Here is an 8,222-nt window from a genome sequence, read left to right as displayed (position 1 = left end):
CCATTGCCCTGCACCCCTCACTCAAGACTCAGGCACCAGCCCCCCATTGCCCTGCACCCCTCACTCAGGACTCAGGCCCACAGCAGTGCCCCCAGCCTGGCAGCGCCAGGGTGCAGCCCCCCCCCCAAATCCCATCCCCATGAACGACACCGAGCCCTCGTTGCTTGCTGCCTCCGCAGTGGTTTATTTGTGCAGGGAGAAGGGAGCCCCGGGGCCCGACCAGCAGCAGGCAAGGTCCTGGGCCCTGCGCCGAGCAAGGTGTGCGGCCCCCAGGCGCCCCCCGAGCCGCAGCCCTGGCTTCTACGGCAGGGACTGATTTCCAGCCTCACTAAAGCAGCAATGCAATACTGGAGAGCAACAGGCAATCCCAAACTCCAGTATTTACGTGCTGCTAGAGCACTGCTGACAGCTTTCCATCCTAGCGCCTCTCCACGGCCTCCAGACCCCCCTGCACACAGGGTAACACAGTACCTGGCAAACCCTCTGCCGGGGAAACGACGGACAGCAGGAGCGTTACCTCAAACAATATGTGAGGGGTAACAAGCCAGCTGAAGGCACTGTGCTCCAGCCAAGACCAAGCCATGCCCGTGTTGGAAAACAACAAAAAGGAGCTGAAAGTCCTTCCTGCCTGCAGGCCCAGCCCGGTTCAGACACACACAAGCACAAACTCATACAGTATATATTTGCAGTTGCAAAGAAAGTGCACAGATATAAGCACCGAGAAAACTTATCTACACGTACCTGTTCAACTGAACTAAAGACATACATGGGAATGTGTTAGCTTCCACATCTATGATAACCAGAAGCTCACTTTCTTGTCTTATCCTTGAGGTAATGAGGCAGCCCAGAATGGTCTGTATCTCCTTGTCCCTACAAACCATGATGTGCTGCTACATCTCCTCAAAGCCCACTGAATGTTGACATTCCAAATGGTATTTTGTTTTTTTTGTTTTGTTTTTTGTTTTTTAAAACCGTGATATAAGGTACTGAAGAACACTCTACAATGAAGACATGTAACGTGCATGCATTACCACCACTGGACATTTTTTCTTCATGGGTGCTATTGGAAAGTCTGTAACTATAAAAGAACAAGCAGTTACACAGAGTAAAGGAACCAGTTTCAGAAACAAAATCAGAAACAAACCATTCTTCCAAGCCCCAAAATATATGGCAAACCTACACTTTCAGATCTAGCAGATGTGCTGATCTACTGTAAAGATCCCACAGACCTTTCTGGCCCTTCCAAATAGTCTCCTGGGAAACGCTGCCTTGTACTTCCCTCTTCGGGGCTGCTCAACACCAGGGATTTTCCAGTAGCAGCCCTGTTAGTATTTAAGTCCAAATTCCTACAGTGCAAAACTGTTTTATGCTTTCCTAAAATTATTTTTCATTTGGATGATTTTGACTTTTGAGACATCTTAAAAAAAATCCGAAAAAATCAAACCCCCAAACTTTTGTTTTAAAGACTAGATCATGCTCGTTGCCTATTTGAATGACAAAACTCAAGTTTCCAGAAATAGAAAATACCCTGGTACTTCACTGCCTCCCTTGCCCATACCAGAGGAGAAGAAAATGACTGTGCAGGGCAGAAAAGAGCACAAACAAAGCCGTAACTTTCAAGTGCAGAGCCACTAGAGGTGGTTACACGTCAGCATGTGAGTACCAGTACAGAAGCAGATAGCCTGACATTTTTGTGTTTCCTTTTGACCCCCCCCCCCCCATTATGTGACAACTTCCTTCAATTCATTTTCTTAAAAAGCAGCATCACAAAAAAACTGAACAATGTCAGAAATGGTGCTATTAGTTCAAATGCTTGTGCTGTCTCTGAACACACTGGTTATCTCAGTTGCAGTATGTCCACCTCCTAGTCCCTGCCTTTTTAGCAAACTGAAAAATAGGAATTTCAAAAGCTCTTATGACCCGTGCCAAATTATTGCAATTTTTTAAATTAAATATTTGCCAACAAAAAAGCACTATTTTTTCTCCACTTTAGTGTCCTCAATACTGATAGCACTAGCTCCAGCTCTCTAGAGAGCAATTGCTACTCACTGCAAAGAAACAAATAAGTACAAAGAGGAAGTTAAACCTGTATAAGCCAAAACAAGTCCCCAAATAATTTTACCCATTTTGTTTCTGTGACAATGTTTTGACTGTACCTGTGTAGTCTTATTTCTTTCATCTTTTCAAGTGACTTAAAAGAAAAAAAAAGCAAACAAGCTTAGTTCTAGAATCCATTCTGATTGTCTTTGAGGTTCATGTTTTAATGAGTGTTTATATATAATCAGTCTTTAGTCTCGTTCGACATGGGGGGCAAGAGCTCTCTCCTAAACAAGTGTGACTTTCCAAAGTGAGGGTTCAATACACATCCACTAACCTTTTTTCCGGCACAGAAAGAAAACCAACATTCACCCTGAGTACTGGGCAAAGGGTAATTCAAAACAGGCCCTAAAATACAGATCTGAGAAAATATGTGAATTTATGCTATGACAGCGTAATCATTTTAAGCAATATCGCTACATGTTTGAACCATCCCATTTCACACTTTAGTCTCTTTCAGGATTTTTAAAATTTAGTTTGTGTTTTGGATTCTCAGTATTAAATCAGAAAGATGTTAACCAAAAAGAATGATCCGAGAGTTTTATCTCTGCCTCCTCTAGGTGTCAACTGCAGTGCCCAAAGAGGACAAGCACTTCAGAGGGCTTTGCATTTACCAGAGCACGGGGGACAGAGATGCTACAAGCAGTTCAAAGCGAGTCAGGCACACAAACTTACCTTCCCAACTCACCTTTGACTGAGCGCAAAGAAACATCAGCTCCTCCTGCACATGATTCTTGCTTGACACAGGGCAATCTCTGTTTCAACAGGAACTAGAAGACAACACAAAGAAGAGTTTACGAAGCGCTCCAACAGGCACCGTGCTGCAGAGGGGTGACCTGTGCTGCAGCACAGCCACAGAGCGTCTTCTCCCCAGGCCTGGCTGCACGCAAAGAACAAAGATAACACACAAGGCTCTGAGGGGCACAAACCTTTCTGAACAGGATGGGGTGGGGAGAAAATAAATAAACAAACAAATAAATATAAAAACAAAAACAGACTTTCACCCCACAGATAGGCCGGACCACAAAGTACTTACGCAGCAGTTGCGTCCCTCTCCCTGTTCTCCCAGCTACTTTAGCCAGGCCCAGTGGCACCCCCAGAGCGAGCTGACTGCCAGCAGCACGTTCCTTACAAACGGCACTGGGAGCCCCCGTGGTCTGCGGCACTGGGGAGTTGACACAGCACTGACCGGACCCCGTGCAGAAGCAGCACCGAAAGCAGCAGCAGCTCCGCAGGCGAGTGGGGTCCCAAGCACAACGTGCAGAAAGAGCCACTGCACAACAGCTCGACGAGCAGCAACCCCCCCCCCCCCCCCGCACCCTCCTTCCCCAAAGGAGTTCAAACAGCAAGAGGGACCTGTTGATCCAGCAGATCAATGGCCCAGAGGGAAAGGAAATACATTACTCGTGTTGCTTTGGAAGATAAACCGCCCCCCAGACAAATGAGTAAAATTCAGAGTATTTAGGGTAGTGATTTTTGAGGGGCATCTCTGGCAGCACCCACTGCCCGGGAACTACACCCCGCTCATGCTCTGGGCAGCCTCAAGAGCTCTACTCGAGTGCAAAGGTGTCAATATATTCCATAAAACCTGAGCTTCCCAAACGTGCCCCTCGCTCCCACCTTACGGACGAGAAGCGAGCGCCACAGGTGAGTGACGTGCGTATTTCCTCCTCTGCCATGAGCAATGAGGGCTCCATGCTTGCTGTTTACACACAATTTTTTTCTAGAAATTAAGACTTCTACCTGTCACATACACAAGCCAGACACCTACCGAGGTTCAATTAAATCTTCTAAGTAACTGGGGAATTTGAACGTGCAAAAATCCATTGCACAGAACAATGCAACTTCTGCTTGCCAAAGTATATTGGGCAATTAAGAAGAAAACTATGCCCCTCAACAGACAAATTCACCCCGAAATAGAGGGTTCCCTTAAAATGCAACTTAGTCCCTCTTTACTGTCACTATAACCAGGAAAAAAAAAAGAAAAAAAGTGAGAAAGAGCACCATGGGAAAGGAAAGGAAATAAATATACGAGCCCATGACAAGACAAATTTGCATACACAGCCTTCACTGACTTGCACACTCTCCACTTCAGTGCTAGGTAAGCTCAAAGACAAATAAGTATTAAGCATTTCCTATATATTTAGGCACAGGAAAAAAAACTGCTATCAAAACGTTTAAGAGAAATGTACAAACAAATCCTGAAGTCATTGCTCTCATTTGAAAGAATAATAAAAAATAAAAGTGGCATTTACTTTACAAAAAGACTAAAATAAATTATCTCATTACAGTCGAAAGTCCCAGACATTAGTGAGACACTTAAAATTATAGCAACAAAACAAAAGCAAAGGGGTGAGTAGCACCCACTGAAATACTTTGTATTTCATTGGGTCGGGGGGGGGGGGGGAAATCACACCACTTTCATTTCTGCCTTCGTTTGAACAACAAAATTTAAACAAAAGTCACGTATTAATATTTACAGATGTGGCTAATAGCTCAAATCAGACCCGATGTTTGATCGACAACCACCAAATGTTTCCAGCTATTACATTTCCGATACGACTCGACCTACAAGTCTGTCGAAGTTGAGCTAAGGCGGTGTCCAGAGAAATGACTACTAAACAGCACTAACAGTCAGATGTGGGAACTGCACACAGCAAAGTTACTTTCGTTTGCACAAGCACCTACAGCGCATCTCCTCCGTGCGCAGATGTCACACAAAAATCGCTGTTACACACATTTATGCAGTTAAGACTTCTTCCCAGGTGGCAGAAAATAAATCCATAAAATATAATTTAACATACGCTCGTATGTCAGAGTTGTGCGAGAGTGGATAATTTCTCATACACTTCATTTAAAATATTCTTTCCTCACTAACCTATTTAGAAGAAGATTAGAGGAGTAGTATGCATTTTAGACAAATAAAAGCACATTAGAGTTACATTTAAATTTTAAGCACAGTGTATCTTCTGCATGTTGAATCACATAACTTTAACATGCCTTTACATGGCACAGGACACCCGAAACCAAACTGCTACTACAAAGGGCGAATTCAAATAACGTACAAAATTATTCATTAATTTTACTCAATTTTGATTTAAACATCCTTACTAGTTTGATTGTATTTATCAAGATGGGTCTATTAACATGAGACCGAGCTACTTCTGCTTGCAAAGGCCTGCAAGATAAGACTTCGACTTACAGTACTCCAGAAAACCAGTAAAATCCACAGTAAAATTCCAGGATCCACAGTTTTTTCTCAACACTGCCGAACAGAAGAAAAGTATGATGCTCCTTGTTACTTCCATTTTTTGCATTGTCGTCTCATCCAGTTTTAAACAACAAGGGACAGATCCGGAAGCCCAAATCCTATAAAGTTTATTTGTTAAGAACAGAAAAAAACAAATTTGTTTGGTCAGATGAACATTAATTCAAAACATAACAAGCACACGCTATTTAAAAAAAAATATATATATATATTTGGGTCAGTTCGCCTGAAGCATTAACCTAAAGCTTCCCTCTTGTATTTCATAAACGTTTATTGCATTAGCAGTTCAGTTTTACTGTATTTCCCACCAAAGTGGATTAACTAAATACAGACTTTCACAGTCGATGGTAACTTCTTTTCATTTCTTCAGAGCAGATGATGAAACTCGGCAGATGTTCGCTCACCTACCTACGTACCCGCAGAACAGAAGAGGGCAACCCCCCCCAAACATTTAATGTTTTAGAAAGCTGATTTTCTTAAACGAAAAAAATTGCGTTTATGTACCTGAGGTACTTCTGCTAAAAATGATGGATTTGGAACAAATTAAAAAGAAGAAGAAAAAAAGAAAGAAAAAAGAAACCCCCCCGCATGTCGCTCTCATCACAGCGGATCAGCAACCGGGACTAATTCACCGAAGGAAAGCGTCGCTTGGAAGCTGGCGTTTGCCAGGATATTCAAATTTCCTGTACAAAGCAAGTAACGAGCGAAGGGGGAAAAAAAAAAATCGGGCGCCGATTTTTTTTTAATTACTTTAAATTAGCTCGCCAAATTGTTCTGCGTTTATACTTATTTAAAATATATTTTGATATAGCAAAATCCCGCGTGAGAGGGTATTACACCCGCGCCACGGCCCGTGCCGCCTGCCAGCGGGGCGCGCGGGCCGGCCGCGCAAACCGCTCGGGGCCGGCAGAAAACGTTCATTAAAAAGTTCTGGTTTAAAAATAAGTAAATAAATAAGACCCGAACGAAAGGGTGGGGGGGGGGGGAACCCAACACCACCACAACAACAACAACAGCGAAACGCACCTGCGGACGGCAGGAACGGCCGCGCCAAGCGGGGCGCCGGGGTGCGCGGCCGCGGGGGAGGGCGAGCCGCTTTCCGCGGGGGGGGGAAAAAAACCCCCTCAAACTCAAAATACGAAAAAAAAAGGAAAAAAAAACAACAAAAAAAAAAGAGCGGAGAAAAAGTAAAAAAGGCGGCGGGAGCCGCCGCCTGTCAGGGCGCGCGGGGCTGCGCGGCCCGCGCACGTGGGGGCCGGGCCGGGCCGGGCGGCGGCGCAGGCGGCGGCCGCGCGCGCGGAGGCCTCGCGCCGCTCCCGCCCTAACGGTCCGGCCGCGGGGGGCCCCCGCCCCGCCCCCCGCTGTCACTTCCCAGCTGCGTCACGGCGCCGCGCAGCAGCCGCTGCCCCGCGCGGCGGCACCGCGGCCGCGGGCACCGGCACCCCCCCCACCCCCCCGTTCCTCCGCCGTCCCCCCACCCCGGCCCGGGGCGGCCTTTGTGCCGCGGGGGCGGCTCCCGCCGCGCGAGGGCGGGCGGGGGAGGGGGGGGGCCGCACGGGGCAGCGGTTGTTTATTACCGCGCTTGCCGCCCCCCCCCCCGCCTAAAAAAGTTTTCCTTTTTGCAGCCCCCCCCACCTCCTTTTTGGGTTTTTTTTTTTTTTTTTGTAATTTTGCCACTCCTCGTTTTTTTTTTTTCCCGCTCCCTGCTGCTCCGCCCTCCTCGGCGTGGGCAAGGAGGGCGGGGGGGGGGCCGGGCCTGCCCCCCACTCCCCGCCACCGCCGCCAGCGCCCGGGCGGGCAGCGCGCTCCGGCCCCCGCCGAGGGGCCGCCCCCGCCCCGCCGCTGCCGCCGCCGCGGTCCGGTCCGGTCCGGTCGGGCCGCGCCGCCGCCCCGCACCGAGGCCCGCCTGCGGGGGCGGTGGGCGCCGGGGGTGGGGGGGGGAAGGAGGGCGGCCCCCCGCGGCGCCCCGGCCCCGCCGCCCTGCCCGCCCTCCCTCCTCACCTCCGAGTCCACTCGAAAATGGCGCCGAAACCGAAAAAACTTCGCAAATTTCATTGTAGGCGGCTGCAAGGGCTGCTGGGAGCGGGGGCGGCGGGCAGGCGCCGCCCGGCCGGGCGGGGCGGGGCGGGGCGGGGCGGCCGCCGGGCGCCGAGCGCGGCACAGCCCGGCCCGGCCCAGCTCGGCCCTGCCCTGCCCGGCCCGGCCCGGCGGCGCGGAGCGGCCGGGGCTGCGGCCGGGACCCGGGCCGGGTGCCGCTGTCCCCGCGGGGCCGGGAGACCTGGGCTCGGGCCGGCCGCGGCTCGCTGCAGCCGGCGGCGGGGGCAGGAGGGCTGTGGTGGGGCAGGAGGATCGTGATGGGGCAGGAAGGCTGTGGTGGGGCAGTAGGATCGTGAGGGGGCGGGAGGGCTGTGGTGGGGCAGGAGGGCTGTGGTGGGGCAGGAGGAGGGTGATGGGGCAGGAGGGCTGTGGTGGGGCAGGAGGATCGTGATGGGGCAGTAGGGCTGTGGTGGGGCAGTAGGATCGTGAGGGGGCAGGAGGGCTGTGGCGGGGCAGGAGGATCGTGATGGGGCAGTAGGGCTGTGGCGGGGCAGGAGGATGGTGATGGGGCAGGAGGGCTGTGGTGGGGCAGGAGGATCGTGAGGGGGCAGGAGGGCTGTGGTGGGGCAGGAGGATCGTGAGGGGGCAGGAGGGCTGTGGTGGGGCAGGAGGATCATGAGGGGGCAGGAGGATGGTGATGGGGCAGGAGGGCTGTGGTGGAGCAGGAGGATCGTGATGGGGCAGTAGGGCTGTGGTGGGGCAGTAGGATCATGAGGGGGCAGGAGGGCTGTGGCGGGGCAGGAGGATTGTGATGGGGCAG

The 8,222-nt window shown here is 50.6% G+C and overlaps 1 long non-coding RNA gene across 1 annotated transcript; it reads right to left on the bottom strand.

Moving 5' to 3' along the window:
- Positions 1-139: 139 nt before the first annotated feature.
- LOC138068767 (uncharacterized) lies at positions 140-7,458 on the bottom strand. The gene is made up of 3 exons (XR_011143522.1): positions 7,367-7,458; positions 5,300-5,466; positions 140-2,867 (listed from the first exon to the last, which is right to left on the bottom strand). It is a non-coding gene; the product is annotated as an uncharacterized lncRNA (long non-coding RNA).
- Positions 7,459-8,222: the final 764 nt, after the last annotated feature.

The sequence above is a fragment of the Struthio camelus genome, chromosome 11 (genome assembly GCF_040807025.1).
Source record: "Struthio camelus isolate bStrCam1 chromosome 11, bStrCam1.hap1, whole genome shotgun sequence".
NCBI lineage: Eukaryota > Metazoa > Chordata > Aves > Struthioniformes > Struthionidae > Struthio > Struthio camelus.
The sequence above is the reverse complement of the archived record's forward strand: the minus strand, read 5'-3'. Positions and strand labels throughout refer to the sequence as shown.